Here is a 10,195-nt window from a genome sequence, read left to right as displayed (position 1 = left end):
TCCATGCACAGAAACCCTTTGTGGATGTGCAATAAATTCCAGGACCCTGAGTGTCATAATAACTTCTCCTGTTAACCTCACATGTTCCTTTTCCCAGTGCCTGGGGCTGTCCCTGGCTGCCCTGCTCCTGGCTGGGGTGTCAGGATGGGCCCTGGCTGTGACAATCTGCCTTGCCATACCTGTGCACTGACAGTAACTACTTGTGCCCTGGAAGATTAATTGAATTTAAAATTGTGCCTTACCATTAACTGAATGGTGAAAATTAAAACAGTATTAATTTTAAGGGGAAATTAGTTTCAGAGAGCAAACTATTAGCAGTAACCATATTCTTTCTGCATATTCTGCTTTGCATCCAGATATCTCATCAGCAGGAGCACGTTTCGCTGCAAACAGCAATAAGGACGTGTAATACAGCTCAGCAAACTCATATTTGTCTGTAGTTTCCCTAGGAGCTTAAAGGTTGGCATTTTGGGTGCTTCTAAAACTTTTAGAGGTATTGTGGAAGCCCGTTTGGCTAGAGATGAAAAATGCATCTCCTGAGACAGTAGGTGAAAGGTCATACTTCGGAAGGAAGGAGAGGGAAAGATATTTTTCAAAGGTGGTCACCTACAATCATAGACTTGCTGCAGGTCCAAACCTCGCCAGAAGAGCATGAAGCACCCGATTTTCACCTAGTTATGGACTGAATTAGCTCTGCCCCACTGCTTTCCTCCTTCCAACTGTTTTCCATGATGTTATGTTGAGAAAGCTTTGGTGAAGTTCATTTCCTAGTCTGGCTTTGTGGGCAGATGCAAGCGTTCAACCATGGTTTCTGCTGACTCCCATGGAAAAACACAACAGCAAAGCAAGCAGACAGAGTTTGCAATTAATCTGATCTCACATAGCTACTAACTACAGCATTTCTGTGTCAGCATCAGTTCAACTAATATGAACTACGGTAAGAAACTGTTAAGGAAGATTTAAAAGGTAATTAAAAAAAAACCAAACTAATTTTGTCAATAATATCCATTTAAGAAAACAAAAGACAACTGATTACTCTGCTGTAATAAAAATACATATACGTGGCACTTTCAGTAATGTTTTATTTTCTTTTTCCATTAGATCTGAGAGAATCAGAGAGTTTCCCCAGTGAATGTAACTGACTAAGTGATTTCATTTATTCCTTCTTTGGATTGGATTAAGTTGCTGCCATCTGCTTAGTGTCCCAAGTACTTTTGAGGAAAATTCTTTTCACTCAAATGGTTACGTAATGGTACGTGGTCTCTTGCCATCCTTGAATGCAGTCACTGAAAAGACAGAGATAAAAATAGAAAAGAAAAATAGTTGTGATCACCATCAACTGCTGTCTGTGCTCTGTCTTCTTTTAAGCCTGCCTGCAGCAGGCTGTTACCTCCCTTTAAAATCATCTTCCTTTCTACTTCTACTCCTAAAGACCAAAAGTATGACACTGACCATATAATTCCATTCACCTACATTTTTATTAAGCCCCAGAAATTTTTTGGCTTGTATGCATTCTCCAGCAAGTCTCGGTGTGAAGTTTTCAGGAGATGTAGGACTCAGTTTTTCCCTTGGTAGCTCAGTCATTTTTTTAGCATTGCTTAAATATTTGTCTCATTTCTCTGCTGTATCTGTTTGGTGCTAAACTGTATCCAGCGTTTTGCTCTGCCTTTGTTGTTGAGGTTAGAATCCTTAACTGCTATGTATTTCCACTGAATGAAAGTTCTTAGAAAATAGTCAGACAAGTATTTAGGTCATGCTTTTTACATCTTCAGGTGTTAATGGCCCATCTTTCCACTCTTGTATTCCAGTACAAGAGTGCAGTTTTTCAGCCCTATAAATAGTAAGTGGAGAGGGCAGATAATCTCCCTATACTGACTTGATATGCACCACCTTCCTTTTTCATAGCATTGCACTGAATCCTCAGCTGTGTCCACTCTGACTCCCAAATCCTCACGTATTTCCAAGTAGCAGACAAACTAATGCTTCAATTACCTTGATATAGTGTCTAGACTTCTGAAATATACATAAAAACCTAAAAATTAAAATGAAGAGAAGGCACCAGGGAATATGAGTCTGTGCCAATATATGTATAATCTCATTGCACCCCATCACCATAATTTTTGAGAAGCTGCCAGTAGCACATTAAGCAATGGGATTGCTATCTGGTTTGGATGTTTCAGTCAGTTCTTCACCTGCTTCCTGAGGGTGGAGAACTGCCTGTGGACTACGGGGTTTTCCTTTTGCTGGAATTCTCATTCAGAGTTATTTTTCATAAATGTTTCATCTGCCCTACATGTATTCAGGGAGGACAAAGCTGGGCGACATGCCTCTTACATATGGTGTGGAAAGCACTGAGGCTTGGGATGCTCATTATTCCCATAGGAGTCGGCTCCACGATCTCCGACAGGCTGCCCAGAAACATCTGGCTCTCCTACAAGGCCAGAGCTTGTCTGTCAGGCTGTCTAAAGACTACTGCTAGCTGGATGTTCACTGGATGTTAGCATCTGTTTAAGAGTATTGAGCAACACCTTGCAACAGCTGGGGTGAAAATGCCAAGTTACATTCATAGACACTTCAACAGGAGTGCAAAATGTTAAGTACTACAGTTGCAATGTGGGGGAAAGGCTAATACTGCTCTAATTCCCATGCAAAATATCTGTAATGATCACCTGAAGTTCAGTGCTTTATCTTCATCACATCATCTGCAAAAATGGATGTTTCTTTTAGCAAAGTAACAGCAATTCTCCGTGCTAAATCACATGAAGAATCCCAAATGCTGAGGTGAAAGTCCTGATGACAAACACCTCTTAATCAGAGTACTATGAAACTAAATAAAGAACACAGGAAAATTATTATAGATGAGAAAAAAACAGTTGGTGAACAAAATAATAAACCAGTGACAAACTAAAGTTGCTTCTCATTGATCACTGGCTTCCAAGGCAAATTAAAGTGTTTACTACTACAAGAGACATTGCTATTCCCATAAACTCACAGACAGGCCTTTTCTAGCTGACGCCTATTAATGATCCCCCATTAATGATGCCCCATCTTTCATCATCTTTCTTTCTCCATTAACCTCTCTTTCTGTTCAGTCCTCCAGCCTGTGAAAGGCCCAATGGACTAATATAGTTTAGCCACTTTTTAAAAGCCCCAAATCCCTTTTAAAAAAAACCAACACTTTCCCTAGCTGAAGAGTAACAACAGAAACTTTTATTTTACCCCAGGACTCATTCCATATGACACCTGTAAACAATAAATCAAAGCACCAGCATCACCCTTCTAACCTCCACTACCACTCATATTGGGGTAATTAAAAAAGCTCTTTTTAATTTTTTGGATAAATATGAAAAGACAGCCCAAGAATACAATGGGCTGGCACAGCCTGAATTTGGTATCATTGTAAAATGAAGTTCATAAGGCTAATCAAGTTAAACATTTTAGAAGTTGGGAAACTTTCTGTCCCAGATGGCTTAACAGGTGACTCCTATAAATTACACAATACATTACAGCAGCATCCACCAGTCTTGTTAGAATAAGGAGTCAGTCAGCATTTCCATTATAAACTCATATTTTCAAAGTTTATTAGATAGCCATAAAAACATTCTCTAAACTGAGTCTTGGCACACAGTGGATTTTCACCTTATGAACAAACTTTCTGTGTTACAGAAAGCAGGATAATCATCTGAAACTCACATTTCAAATTAGATCAAAATTTTCAAAGCTGATTAAAACCCAAACCTCTGAAATTTTTAGAACTCCTCTTACCCTTCCTGCTTTGTTACTGAGGATGTTAAGTTTAACAAGGTTTTGTTCCTTTATGGCCTATGATTTCTTGCTAACTGATCCTGAAGGCAGGTTATTGAATTTGCAACATGATAATTCCTTTCACAACAATGCACCAGAATGTCATAAAGGGAATCCTGCACCACATTCTAACAGAAGGATATCTCAAGCTGTAGTGAAAGAAAAAAAAAAAAAGGCAAATACAGTCTTGAAAAAAAAAAAAAATTAAGTTTGTCTCCAATCTGATTCTCTGTGGTTAGGTGCAATACTTGAGGTGAATTAATTTTAATTAAACAATACCTGAACATTTAAGGTGGAAATGAAATAGAAATTCTAAACACCTCCACATTTCACGTATTCCTCATTCTAATCTACACATACTGACTTTTAAACACAGCACAGCAGCCTCAATCCCAAATAGCCCAGAAACAGTAGCTCAGGCACAGAAACAGGACTTTGAAGGACACATGGTGATTGTTCAATATGTAAAGTATTAAAACCACTTCTATAGGTGTATCTTCGAAATTTGAAGCAGACAACAATGTGAGTTCTGTGCAATTTAAAGCTTCTTTGCTTAATGCAAGGAGCTAAATTTGTAGAGGTTGTTAGCTCAGACATTTGAGTCTGCACACTTCAGTTCTGTCTGCCTGTGTTACAGAGGTATCATCATGCTGGAGTGAACAGGGCACCTCAGAGAGGTGGCCCCGACAGACCTTGGCTCTTACAGACCCACACCAGCCACGTCGTGCATGTTGAGCACGGTGGTGTTACCAGTGCCATGGGAGAACAGTCAGCATCAGACAGCTTTCAGAGGATCTTCTGGATCAGCTACCGCCTGTTCACATGCCTGCCTGGCTCTTCCTGTTGAAGCAAGAAAGCAGAACCACAGCCTTGTCTCTTAAATTTTTGAGGGGAGTTGACTGACTATGTGACTAACACCTGAAGTTGCCATTTTGGTTCAGTCCTTCAAACACATATTAGCTCTGAACAAATGAAGTATTTCAGCAGTTTCTAGAGGACAGTTCACATGCAGACAGGCTGGCTCAGGTACAAGTGTTGCCAAGGTCAGGGTTATTTCCACGCTGTCAGTCAGGCAGCACATATCCAATTTCTTCCTCCAACCTATCATCAGCAAAGCCAGCTGAAGTCTATGGAGGGGATCTTTTTCTTACAGCTTGACTTCACCTCACTGTCATGCAGGAAGGTGTGGAGATTCAGAGCTTTGCATCTGCTTTGTACTGCTGTAATTGCTTACAGGAGTATGAGGAAGGTCAGTGGCAATTTGAGCTGGTCAGGCAGTGACAGGCAAAACTCCAGACTCTCCCACTGAACGGGATGCATTAATTTGTTGTAAGAATAAACAACAAATAAACAGAATAAAGAATAAATAACAAATAAAACAGAATAACAAATTAACAAACCTGAAGTACAGGTGAGAAATGTCACATTGATAACCTCACTCCCCAGATTGCCAGCAACAAGACAAGAAACTCGTTTAACTTCCTCAGTGCTTCATCAGCTCCCACCTCATGCTGTCTACCCGTGCTCAGCCACTCTTCTTACTGCAATTTTGCTCCTCCAAATCACAACATTACTAATTTACACTACACAGAATTTACTGCATTTAATTGCTTTTGGAAGAATGTAAGTGAAACTGGTTTCTGTTTACATTTTGGCTTCTTACCTGCAAAATCCCACATCAGTGATGCCTGCTGTTCTTTGCTACAGACTTCATCAAGCCTTTGCCTTGCATTGCCTCACACCCAACTTGTATGCAGGACCCTCCCTCACAGACTGAGCTTATCTCTCTCCATAGTAATATAGGAAAGATAAGACAGAAAAATAAAGGATAACTATTGACAAGAGCACAGACACATCATCCTCACAGGGTTTTTATTTTGGTTACATTCTGGTAGAATGACCATATTCCAGCCATGTTCTGATACGACAAAATTGATGTCAACAAGTGGTCTGGGAAATGAATAATGAAGGTCAAGCCTAACCAAGGGAATATTTCATATTCCTCCTGTCCCAGCAGGCTTCCCATGGTCTGAAAGATCCACAGACAAAAGAAGCTCTTTCTCATGTGATTCCTAAACTTCTGTTACCCTTTGCTTTCTTCATATAAGTGCAGAAACAGGAGATGGCACGCAAACTTTACAGTGAGAAGAGCTTTTACAGTCTCTATGGGCAGAAGAATGTTTGCTTAATATCTTTCACATTTAGAGAGAATTATATTCCTCTTGAGATTACTCCTTTGCATTGTTTTTATCTAAGGGATGTGAGAAGGGTAATTAAAAGGACGTACTTGTCTGCAGCAACTCCCCCCACCCTAGCTACAAGATCTGTACATGTCACCCCTTGATCCACACTATTTTTCATTGCCACTTTTGTTGACACTATCTAGCTAGTGCTAAGTCCTCCACCTCTACTGATTTCCTGTGGAAGACAAGACATTGGTTTAAACAGGCTGCATGACTGATAAAGTTTGGATTTCATACTCTGCAGCTTTTTCATGCACGTTTTTCTCTTTCAGCCTTGTAGGCTTGTCTCATTAATGGCATCTGCATCCTTTCCAGCTACTAAATACTCCTGACTGCTACAAGTTTTCCCCTCTCTGTTTCCAGAGGAGGTGGAACACCCTTTAAACTGGCTTTTTATATTAAATTATTTCCTATCTTTTTATTATAGATGGAAAATGTAATATTCCTGTTACAATTATTCACCTGTAGACACAGCGTACATGGAACTGAGTCCATCTAGCAGCCACCTCACAGTCCCTATACCAGGTCTGGGACCTTATGCCTACCATAATGGGGTTGACAAAGGTGTCATGAAGGTTATTTTTTGCACTTTTATTGTCTTGGGGGTAGTTCACCATGCTCCAAAGTTTTGGACAAGAAACTGAGAATTTATTAAAGACCTGAAGGGGTTTTTCATCCTAAGATATGTGGGTTAGCTTTAAAGGAAAATTTTGCCTCAGGTGATTTTGGATCAGCAAGTGATTCACCCACAGATCATTTCAGCAGGTGGTCGGTCAGTGGCCATGAAGACTTCTGAACTTCATTGAGCTTCTTTGTTTTGCAAAATTTAAACAGTGCTGTGTTTCTTGGTTAAAAGGACCACCACCTTTTGTCTTAAAACCTTCATAACCTAATAAAAGAACAGCAAAAAGAAGTATCTGTGAAGAACTGTAACCAGGGCTCAATTAGAGTAACATCTAAGTTTTTAATAACTAACAGCAGTGGTCACCCTTGGGTTCTGATACCTTTGTACACATGTATAAATACACACACATGCATATGGTTGAGTGGATGTAACCAGTCTGACTTCATATGTATGCTGTGAGCAAATTATGTTAAGTACCAAATAAACAGAGAAGAACATTTAATTCCTATCCCAAAGAAGAAGCTGAATAAAGTCAGTTAAGGGATAGCATAGAATCCAAGGAATTAAACTAATGTTTTGCAAATATTTCCCTCATTACTCACTTGTTTACTATGATTCTTAACCTAGTTTTCCAGAACTGTGCTTACCCTGTCTGTCCTATCTGTCCATCAGTTTACCCTAATAGCATTTGGCAGACAGTAAACATCTTAGAGGACACTCACACATATTTGCTGAAAATCTGAAATGTCTGATGGAAACGGGAGAAGAACTCAGCTGTTGTTCAATCTGTTTGGCAGCAGCTGGCCAGTCCACAGCCATATGTTCTCTAGAAAATTAACATGTATGTGTCTCTGATCATCACACACAGTGTAGTGCTCAACAGCAGAAAAAAGGTAAGAGAGCTTAGAGTACCGTGGAGGGGGAAGAGCACCCAGACAGAGGCAGAATTGACTGTGCTGCTGCAGAGTAGACTGGCAGTGTGGACAGTGCTCAGGAGGGCAGGAACAGAGTTTACTGCATTGAGATAAGGTATACAAGACACAGGACAACAAGCCTAAATGAAACTGCTAATTCTACTGCTCAGGGAGTTTAGATCTTTGCACAAAAATACCAAATCCCTTCCCTCAGATCAGGCTTCCTCCAGTGCTCAGGCTCCTCATCCTCTCACCATGAAAGGCCTCAACTTCCACACCTGCTTCCCCAGGAAAAACTTTGTTTGGGAACTGCCAGAAATCTAGTATGCTGCTTGCACCAGGAGAGAGAGCACTTGGCAGCCTCTCGCTCAGCTCAGATATCTCAGACTGTGATATGTCTGGACTACACCAGCTCCTGGGACTAAATCCTCCAAGTCACTCCCACACTTGAGTTCCTTCCATGGCAGTGAAGTGCATCTCCTCCAAACCCCTGGCCTGTTCCCTCCAAAATATCCCTTCTTTAATTGGTCTTGGCTAAGGAATGAGTACAAATAAATCCATTGATATCACAACTTAATGCTCAGCATCTTAATGCACCAAATCTTTATGTGACTAAACTTTAACTCTCAGCGATACAATGTAAAGCTAGTCAACATCCATCAATCCAGCAGTTATAATGAAAATAATGTAGTAGAAAAAGAGATTTAACCACATACAGAATAGCTGAAAGTAATTCATGCTGTCTACCCAACTACCTGCCAGCGAGGTTGTAATTCAGCTGACAGTGCTCTCAACAGATGTTGTCTGACTGTCAAAAAAAATAAAATGTCTGGGTTCATTTCCAATATAGAAATGGAATGGAAATAAATATGAAATATTTTGCCATCTGTTACATTGCTGAGTCACTGGAGAATATCATCCCCAAATGTGCATACTTCTAGATTAATTGGTCTATAGCTGTCTGACAACTAGAATTCAAAAAAAATTCTCCAAGGCACTGATTCCAGCACATTACAGAAGATATATGGAGATGACTGCTGTAAAGAGAAATATTAAACCCAAGCTTTAGGGGAAGGCTATAAGAAGTCCTTGAAGATACTGTGCTGTCTTATTATGCATTAATTAATTCACAGATTTTTCCAATAAGCCTTCTGAGAGCCTGTAAATGTTGTGTCTTCAACCAAATCTCTTATTGCCTGGACTTGGTGCACAGCCTGTGCTTGCAGGGATCTCTGTGTGCTGTACAGTGTGGTGGGATTGGGGGTGGAGAAAGGAGAAAGAGGGATTTCTGCCCAAGGAGAAAGAGGGATTTCTTGGGGTGAGACTTCACATTTCATTTATGTGCTGTTTGAATGCAAGCCCCTAGTGAGAGCAGCATAAGGCTCCAGGCAGTATGAAGTCTCCAGGAGCTGCAGATTATGCCAAGATAATTCATCCACTTCAAGTGGCTGTGATGGTACCCAGAGGAGCACTAACCCAGAGGACCTTTGTGTCATTTTTTCCAGAGTGTTAATCATCACACCTTGTCTCACCTAGACATATATTCCTGGCACTCCTGGACGTGCCCTCCAGTGCACAAGATTTCAAATGACAGTTGCAGAGGAAAGTCATGGCAGCCTAGGAGGGCTGGGATGGCCAGGCAGGCTCCATCGTGTGTCCTGCCTGTGTGAGGCTGGAGGCACCTCCATGATTTCTCTGCTAGTTGATAATTCCCACTCAGTGGGGAAGTCTTTACCTGATGGACATCTGCAGACAAAGTACCTAGTTTCTGAACCGCTCAGGTGGCATGAAAGGATCAAGATCACCTGCTAAAGGCTTGGTGCACCTTCTCAGAGCATAGCAAAACTCCCTACTCTTGTTCAGGAGGTAATGGATATTTTTCAACACCAGCTTAGCATAAAAGAGACTGTAACCTCTCAGCTAGCTCTCCTCTGGACAGGAGATCAGTCCTCTTGCAACTCACACAAGACCAATCATGAGGTATTTGCCCATATTCTGCTCCATTACATGGGGCACTTTTTCAAGCCAAGCATTAGGCCAAGGTTACCATTGTGATACTGAGACGGAAATCAATGGTTTCAGCCAAGTCTGTCTCAGAGCATATCCACTATTTATCTATCCGTGCTTTACCCCATTCAAATGAAGACATGTTTGGCAGAGAAAAACAACCTGATGGCACAGTAGAACTGACTATTTAGAAACCCTCTTTTCTGCTTCATAGTATTATTTCCACATGATCATTTTTTTATTGCTAATTGCTAAATGATACCCATCATCCATTGCAGGAAAAGTCAGAGAGAACAAGTGAGCTGGGACTTTGACTCACACACAGACAGCCTCTGGGGTGAGAGCGGTTACAGCCCAACTTATCCCTGTGAGAGCAATTAACTTCCAACCAGGATGTACCAGAAATACAGCATAAGAACTCACTCCTCTAAGGCTCTGGGCAGCTACTTTGAAATCAAAGGGAAATGTGAATGCTAAAATCTCTCATCTGACCTCATACCTGTAATTTAGATAATCTGTATAAAGACTCTACACTTACGTAGTCAAAGAGCTAGAAACCCACCACTCTTCTGAAATCCAGCAATGTGAAGGGTGGTTGAGTA

The 10,195-nt window shown here is 40.8% G+C and overlaps 1 long non-coding RNA gene across 1 annotated transcript in view; it reads right to left on the bottom strand.

The window, feature by feature from the left end:
• Positions 1–1,062: 1,062 nt before the first annotated feature.
• Positions 1,063–10,195, bottom strand: part of LOC121668328 — an 80,059-nt gene continuing 70,926 nt past the window's right edge. Inside the window, exon 6 of the long non-coding RNA XR_006017343.1 lies at positions 1,063–1,286. This is a non-coding gene — a long non-coding RNA (uncharacterized LOC121668328). The remainder of the gene's footprint in view (positions 1,287–10,195) is intronic.

This window comes from Corvus kubaryi, unplaced genomic scaffold, assembly GCF_017639235.1.
Source record: "Corvus kubaryi isolate FWS band 111438036 unplaced genomic scaffold, C.kubaryi_AGA036_p1.0 37385, whole genome shotgun sequence".
Taxonomy (NCBI): domain Eukaryota; kingdom Metazoa; phylum Chordata; class Aves; order Passeriformes; family Corvidae; genus Corvus; species Corvus kubaryi.
This window is presented reverse-complemented; position numbering and strand designations above follow the sequence as displayed.